At 35.9% G+C, this 9216-nt stretch overlaps 1 pseudogene; it reads left to right on the forward strand.

The window, feature by feature from the left end:
- The first annotated feature begins 948 nt into the window (after positions 1-948).
- LOC124244488 (peptidyl-prolyl cis-trans isomerase FKBP3-like) lies at positions 949-1591 on the forward strand (annotated as a pseudogene).
- Positions 1592-9216: the final 7625 nt, after the last annotated feature.

Consider the following 9216-nt stretch of genomic DNA (forward strand, 5'->3'; position numbering starts at 1 on the left):
ACTTGAGAGATATGGAAGAGCATAATATAAGAAGATTTTGAGACAGTGTGTGAAAGAAAATTAAAAAAATAAGAATTATTTTATAAAGTATGAAGCCATGATGAACAGAGATATTATTAGTGGATAAAGACTCAGAGAAAAATGCTAATTCATGGTTGGAAAGAATATTAGTTCCATTCTAAGCGTAAGCTGAGTTTGAGGTCCTCACTGGAACACACAGGTAAGATATTCCACAAGCAAATGACAGTAGAAACATAGCATTAGAACATAGGAGATAAGTTAGGACAAGTGCTAAATTTAATAATACACATTGGTATCTTTCAAATTTTAATGTGGATATGAATATCTGGGATTTCAAAAATGCACTTTTTGTCCCATATGTCTGAGGTGGGGTGTGAGATTCTGTATTTCGAACAAGCATCTAGGTGATGCCCAAACTCATGGTCTGACGACCACACTTTGGATAGTAAAGTGCATCATTTTTTTCTCAACCATCACTACTCATTGGAATCTCTAAGAAATTTTCAAACGAACGAGCACAATACCTGGTTCCCACTCTGGGAAAGTCTAATTACATTGGTTTGAAGTGTAGCCTGCATAGTGATTTTAACTCCCAAGGCAATTCTAATATGCTCCAAGGTTTGAGAACTGATTTCAAGGGGGTAGTTTGAAAGAGGAAAAACATTTGGATGGGTGTATAAAAGGGAAAAGTAAGACCGTAAGGAAAAAGAACCACTAGAAAAATGGGAGGAAAACCAGATGGGTTTTTATATTTTGCAAGTCAAACCAGAAGAGGGAGAAAAAGGCAATTAGTATCATCAAACACTTCAGAGAATTTGAAATACATGAGGCCAGAGTAAATTCAGACGTTAGATTTAGTGACTGGGAGGCCCATGGTGATCTCAAGAGGTTTTATTCTGGTCAGTGAAGCGGGGGCAGCGGGAGAAGATGGCAGCCGCCCTTCTGCAGAGGGCTTGGCCGATGGAGTGCCTGCCTGAGACGGACATTATCAAGTTTCTAAAGGACAACAGCCCAGAATCATTTCTTGCAGAACATGTTATTAAGAAACTTTAAAAATGTGGCTAAGACAGCTAACAAGGACCATTTGGTTACAGCCTATAACCATCTTTATGAAAGCACGCGTTTCAAGGGTACTGAAAGTCTAAGTAACGTGTGCAAGGAGGTGAAAAATTGGAAGCTTACTGAAGATAAACCGGAAGAAATCAAGTCTGAAGAGTCTCTGAATGGGGGTCCACCGAAATATACAAAATCTGTCCTTAAAAAAGGAGATGAAACCAACTTTCCCAAAAAGGGAGATGTTGTTCACTGCTGATATACAAGAGTAAGACACGATGGCACTGTTTCTGATACTAATATTCAAACAAGTTCAAAGAAGAAGAAAAGCACCAAGCCTTTTAAATTTTAAGGTTGGAATAGGCAAAATTATCAGAGGATTGGATGAAGTCTTAGGAGAAAAGGCTCCACTGGGGACTGAACCCGAATGGGTTCCTGGAAAGAAAGGACAGCCTGATGCCCAAGTTACACCAAATGAAAACTCATTTTTGAAGTGGAATTAGTGGATGTTGATTGAAACAGCAGTGCTTCAGATCCGGAGACATCAGCAACAATAAAAAAATGGACTTGAGGAAACTTCTGTAACGACCTAGAGCTAGTTACTATTATAAGGGAAGATTCAACTGGAAAATTCAAGGAGTTAAATTAAGACTTATTTACTTGATCCTCAACTTCGAAGAAATTTAATCCCATATAAATCCCTGAAGTTTAAGATATTTTACTACAGCTTGGTGAAATATTGGTTAAGGAGAACTGATTGTCCTCTAGCCTCATGTTGTAAACTATAAGGCTTAATAAAAGTTCATCTAATGGAAAAAAAAAAAAAGAAGTTTTACTTTGGGTTCCAGGAGAGTTGTTAGAATAAAATAAAAAATTATTTTATTGAGGTCATATTGGCTTATAACATTGTGTAAATTTCAGGTACACATTATTATACTTCAGTTTCTGGGTAGACTGCATCATGTTCACCACCAACACTCTAGTTTTTATCTGTCACCATACATATGTACCCCTTTACCCCTTTTACCCTCCCCCTACCCCTTTCTCCTCTGGTAACCACTAGTCTGTTTTCCTTATCTCCGTGACGTTTGTTCATCTTCCTCATATGAGTGGATTTCACTCACATGAAATCATATTATATTTGTCTTTCTCTGTCTGATTTAGTTTGCTAAGCATAATACACTCAAGTTCCATGCATGTTGTCGCAAATGACACAATTTTGTCTTTTTTATGGCCAAGTAGTATTCCACTGTGTATATATATATATATATATATATATATATATATATATATATATATACCACATCTTCTTTATCCATTCATGGGTTGACAGGCACTTGAGTTGCTTCCACATCTTGGCTATTGTGAATAATGCTGTGATGAACATAGGGATGCATAACACTTTTTGTATACTTTCATGTTCTTTGGATAAATAGCCAGTAGTGGGATAGCTGGATCATATAGTATTTCTATTTTTAATTTTGGAGAAATCTGAGTACTCTTTTCCGTAGTGGCCATGCCAGTTTGCATTCCCCTGAGCAGTGAATGAGGATTCCCTTTTCTCCCCATGCTCTCCAACACTTGTTATTTCTTGTCTTGTCAATTATAGCCATTCTGACAGGTATGAGGTGATATTTCATTGTAGTTTTGATTTTCATTTCCCTAATAATTAGTGATGTTGAAAATCTTTTCATGTGATTGTTGGCTATCTATATATCTTCTTTGAGAAAATGTCCGTTCATATCCTCTGCCTCTTTTTGATCAGGTGGTTCATTTTTTTGTTGTTGAGTTTGTGAGTGCTTTATATGTTTTGGAAATTAACTTCTTGTTAAATACATGATTTACAAATATTTTCTCCCAGTTGGTGAGTTGTCTTTTCTCTTTTTTGATGGTTTCTTTTGCCATGCAGAAGCTTTTTAGTCTGATTTACTATTGATAAAAATAATAACTCTGTAGTGCTCCTGGAAATGATTATGAATTAATTCTTATTAATAATAAGGAAGAATGCAAAGTAGAAAAGTATGTAAAAATTAAATTCTGCTACACATAAAATAGCATCAAGATTTTTTTTAATTTTCATTCAAAAGGGATGGCCCTTTATTATGTTTAGACATTAACATTGAATTTGTCAGTAGAGAAAAAAATGAAACAAGATCTCTGATATTTCAGATAAATATTAAACCACAGGAAAGCATATTATTTCCTCTAAATGTATCTCTATAGTTAAGAAAAATAAGATTATAGCAAATTTTGAAGTAAAAGCTATTATTTTTGTTAGATGTATATGGCAACATTAAGCCATATTTATAGAATCTTTGAGAAGAGGAATGAAGAAATTATCATGCTTATTTCCTCCTACTTCACCTCCTTCCATTTTTATAAATGGTTTTTTTGAGTTTTTTTACATTGTTGAGATTTATTACATTATATGCTATTCTATAACCATAGCAAGGACAGTTTTCAGCTAAGTTTTATATTTAAAAAAATTCAATGTTCACTAGTGGTCTGCTATTGTGATTACTTCTTTGCTTTTCTTTTAAAAACATGTTAATCTCGATTACTAAGGTTTCACTGTAATTTTATTTATTTGTTTGTTTGTTTGTTTAAAGGAAGTCTTCCTGGGTGCTATTCCCTAAATTCTTATTTGCTTGCACATTGTCAGTTCTCATTATACTTGAAGGACAATTTGACTGGATATAAAATGAGTAGGTTATACTTTTGTTTTCACGCTTAGAACTTTATAACACTAATAATGATGCCATTTAACATTTGTTGAACAACAGTTTGTGTGCCAAGAACTTTACATTTATTATCTCCTTTGGTGCCTGTGGTAACACTATTGTGGTAGGCTAAACAATGGCCCCCAAAGGTATCCAGATCCTAGTCTCTGGAAACTGTGAATGTTATGTTATACGGCAAAAGAGATTTTGCAAGTGTGAATAAATTGAGAATCTTGAGATGGGGAGATTATCTTGGATTATCTAGGTGGGTCCAAAGTACACTCATAAGTGTCCCTAAAAGAGGGAGGTAAAGAGAGATTTGACTACATAGAAAAGAAGAAGGCCATGTGATGGAAACAGATGGAAGTAGAGTCAGGAAGAGAAGATGCTATCCAGCTGGTTTTGAGATGGATGAAGGAGCCATGAGCCAAGGAATATAGGTCTAGAAGCTGAAAAAGGCAAAGAAACAGATTCTCCCCTCGAGCCTCCAGAGGAAACACAGCCCTCCCAACACCTTGATTTTTCCCTCAGTGAGACCCATTTCTATCTTCTAACCTCCAGTCTACAGGAGAATACATTTGTGATGCTTTAATTCACTAAATTTGTGGTACTTTCTTACAGCAGCCATAGAAAACAAATACACTTATGAATTAGACATAGTTACTGTCTTAGTTCAGGCTGCTATAGCAGACTACCATAGACCGAATGGCTTAAAGAACAGGCATTCATTTCTTACATCTCTGGAGTCCAAGGAATTCAAGATCAAGGTGCCAGATGATTAGGTTCCTGGTGGGAGCCCTCTTCCTGGTCTGTGGACCACTAAGGAGGGAGAGAGAGAGCAAGCTAGCTAGCTGTCTCCTGTCTCTTCTTATAAGGGCATTAATCACATCATGAGGACTCCACCCTCATGACCTAATTACCTCTGTAAGGCCTCATCTCCAAATACTACCACATTTGGGGATTAGAGTTTCAACATATGAATTTTTGGGAGGACACAAACATGAAGTGCCTAACAGTTACTACCCTGATTTTATAGATAAAGCATCTTACATATAGAGAAGTTAACTAACTTGCCCCAAATCACCTAACTTCCAAATAAGAGTCAGGATTTGAATCCTAGCAGCCTGATGTGGGCACCTTCACTGTCAACAGTGAGTATGGCTTGAGGGTTGTGAAGGAATCCCTGCCATTTTATCCTTTAGATTCCAGTCTCGTTCAAGCCCGTATTAAAGGGTTGCTGAGCTTTTCTTTTTAACTGCATGTCTTCTGATTTTCAGCATAATACAAAGCACTAAATGACCTGAGCTTAAATTGAGAACATTACTTCAGACATAAAAATTCTTCATCCAGCAAATACTAACATTCTGCTAATGAAATTAGCAAGCATTATACTAGTATCAAACTAAGAGATTTTGATATTGCCTGATATAGAACAAATTGCAGTTCCTCAACAAAACAATTAAAACCTAATTCACTAGAATTTTGTCTGCATCAAAATCAGAAGATTAGAACCTCAGGCTTCAGCAGGAATTATTATCTCCAACTGAAACAAACCATAAAACAGTGATTTCCAATAATTTCTGTAGGAAAATAAACGTTCATTCCCGTTAATTGAATTTCAGAGAATAACTAAGTTTCACATATTTTAAAAAAAATATCTTAAGAGTAAGAGTAGTACATCCACATGGCAAAAGTTCAAATAATACAGAAAGTCATAAAATGAAAAATTAGATCCACGTTTGCCATATTGTCTTTCATAATTTATTTAACCATTGGCATATGGGAGGGTGAGCATATAATTTGTTACCTAAACCAGTATGTTTTTGAGAGTGACATGTGCTAGAAAGACAGAAAACTAGGGAAGAGGCAGGCAAAAAAACACTTACAAATTGTAAGTAAAATTTACCATTTATTCATGCGTGTATCCATTTGTATATTTTCTGATACTTTTTTTATCTCCCTTGCTTATTTTTCTATTACATTTCTATATATCTATAAAATAATTCTATTAGATTTGTTTTCTTGTTGGTTTATACAATTTCTATGAATTCAAACAATTCACCCATTGCCTGTATATGTATTTCAAATATTTTCCTAATAGGTCATGTCTTCAGTGTTTCTTGTGGCATTTTTAAGAACTGTACCACTTATATGTACTCAAATGTATTATTCATTTGCTTATTTTCTTCTAAAGCCATAGTATTTTAAACATTACTTTCAAAGAGAATTGATACTTTGTCAGAGTCATTGTTTAGGTTTTAGAACAAGATAATAGCTAGATCACTACTTAAATGCTATTCTGAACACTTAGATTTGCTCCATATGGAGACAAAGTCTATAGCGTTAATCTCAGACACCTGGTCACAAGCAGTACTGAGGGAACACATAGATGAATTGGTTAGAATCCATTATTATTGCTACTAAAAAATAACAACAACAGCAACCACACCTAGCAACTGTGACATGGACAGTGCACCATGAGCATCATCTTGGTGCCAGATGTAACAGAAAGAAAGAAAATCAGCGAGTACATTAGTCAGAATTCTATTTCTGCTTCTGAAAACAGCCTACTTCTTCATTAACTACTCATCGCCAGACTATGCAAAAGCTAAATACTCTAGAAATAATTCTAGAAAGTAATATTCTAATTTCTCACCAATGCAAACCTTTCCATTCAACACTCTGAACTTTCCTTTCAGTGGGCTGCCAGTGATTAACAAGGTTCAGCATCTCAATTTATTTAAGATTAACTGACCAAGTTATAGTTGAATATTACTTTGAATTAAACATTTATGAGTTATTATTATCAATTTAAATTTGCTTTTACTTTGGATAAAATATCAAATTATTTAGTCGATTCATTTCATTACTAGTCAAAAATCAGTTGAGTATCTTTCGTGGATCAGGAAATGTCAGGTTCCTAAGATTCAAAGATAAGTAAGACATTGTGGCTACACGGAAGAAATTCAAAGTTTAGTTGTGGATTAGGGAAGAAATGTATATTGTAAAGTAAAAAGGTCTGTAAAAATATGATGTAATGAATGAAAACAGGAAATTCAATTAGAACAGGTACAAATTATCAACAAACAGAGGAGGACTGTATATATTCAAGTTAGGAAAAATTATCCAGAGATCCCAATTATTACTAATATAAACAGGAATTCAAATGCATTAAAATTAATTTTGAGTGTTTCTTTGGAGCTCGTTATGTACAGCTGCCATACTCCTTTACCTGGGATCATTCATCATCATAACCTAGCTCAGTTTCAGGGGAGATTGATGAAATAGTGAGTGAGAAAGTGGACATCTGCTTAGCCTATTAAATAAGCCCAAACAGTTTGGAAACATCACAATGACAAATTTCAGAATCACACCCACTTAATACTGAAATTAATTTGAGAATTTCTTAAATCCTGCCTGGGAAAACTGAATAAATGAGGTACTATTGTTACTGAAAGTTTGGTCTCTAATCCTGATGACAATCCAAATAATGAGAACAGAGTTTTGGGAGAAAAAGGAAAGGCTTTACTTTGCCAGGCAGAGGGAGCAAAGCAAAGGGCCAGTGACCCAAAAATTGCTTGTTCCCTGTTAAAAAATGAGTAGGGGTTTTTATTTGGGGATTTAGGTAGGGGAAGGAGGGCCATGGCCTTCTTGGTCAGCATTTTCTCCTAGGCCTGTATCTGGGGCTGCTTCCAGCAGAGGAGACAAAGGATTTCTCAGATGAGAGTCCTTGGCTGTTTATCTCCATTGTGGAAAATAGACTCTGATGTCAGGAAGCCGAGGATTTGGGCCTGGGAAGCTTCAGTTTCTTGATATTCTGTGGACATTAGTTTCTCTGCAAAAGAACTTCAAGGTCCTGTGATTAGCCACAACTTTAGTGGCAGCCCAGTTTGAGGTCATCTGGACCTTAACAATTTGTGACTTCTATTTGGCTCTATAGCTCAGGGAGTCAGAGGTTAAAGAAACAAGCATTTACATATGAGTGTAACTAAAGAACCAGGGAAATGGAAATGTGAGCTTTAGTTTTAACCCGTATTTGCTGGATTCACTGTAGGGGAACCAACATCAAGGCTGATACTAACTAAGAGCTGGTAACACTATCGTAAAGAAGACTTTTCATGCCAGAAAGGTGAGGAAGAGGAACAGGGACAAAGGAGAAAGGCCAAAAGCTTCTACAATGTATTTATGAAAACATCAGGGTTGGTCAGTTTTCCCCCAGGCAGCAATAAAAGTAGGACAAAAATCCCTGAAACGTTATGTATTATCTTTTGGTTGCTATATGTACCTAGGTATAAGCACAAAACTTCTAGTTCCTGCTCAATTACCCAGTGATGCCCTCATTATAAGGCCTTAAATTGCATAAGTGTATGTGTATGTAAGTATTTCCTTTCTTTAATAATACACAATCATTATAAAATTGCTAATCTTGTAGATAAGTGACAAAATTCAGGTTCTCTACTATCATTATAATTGTTTTCTTACTTGGGTTGTTCTTCCAGTGGATCATTCTCTGATACTTTGAGATTTTTCTGACTCATTCAAACTCCACACATAAGGTTTTAGAAGGCAGTTCTTATCTCATTTCAAAGTTAAACTTCGACCATATACTTTAGAGACTTCAATTTGTTTTCAGAGGAGAATTTCTTACTTTACGAGTTTACTGACAACAGCCCACGGACTGCTCATAAAATCAGTCAGAATCCCACAGTCAGAAGTTGCTCAGCCACTCTCTCCTATATGCCTTCTAGAAAGAGTTGTTGAGAAAATTCAGGCATATTGGCTGCAGTCCTTGCGGCATATGCACACCAGTGAGACACAGAAAACCATGATGTCAGGGATTTAAGAAGCAGCACCTCTGACCTTCCATTTCCCTCTTGGAATCTTTGTCTACAGGATGATTTAATAGTTGTCACCAGTTTGGGCTCTCAGCAAGCATGCAGTATAGCTCTAACCAAGACCTTTGACTGGTACACTCATTTACTACCAGCTAGGGTCTATAAAAATAGTGAGATATAGCTCATTTCACCAATGCAACAAACTTTAGAACCAATGGCAGTGCCAAGGGGAGGCTGGCAAATTGAGAGATGCTTTAGCACTCCCTGTTATTTCTAGCCACGCACCAACCAAAGACAACCCAAATAAATATAACATCTATGAAAAAAGAGCAAGCTTGCTGTAGAAACAGCCCCGAAAGGAGTCTCCCAGCCTCCAGACTTCCATCCAGATTGGAGTCCATGGGGACTCTAAACGGAAAATCTGGAACCCTCATTTGTTAGTACTTCAATCATTTTAATATTTTGAGGTAAGTAAAAGAAATGATATTTACTGAAAAACTATCCTGTTTATGTTGTTTCACCCAATTATTACATCAACTCTTTGAGGCAGATATTACTAGTCCAGTTTTATAGGTAGGGAAACATAG

Source organism: Equus quagga, chromosome 9 (genome assembly GCF_021613505.1).
Source record: "Equus quagga isolate Etosha38 chromosome 9, UCLA_HA_Equagga_1.0, whole genome shotgun sequence".
NCBI lineage: Eukaryota > Metazoa > Chordata > Mammalia > Perissodactyla > Equidae > Equus > Equus quagga.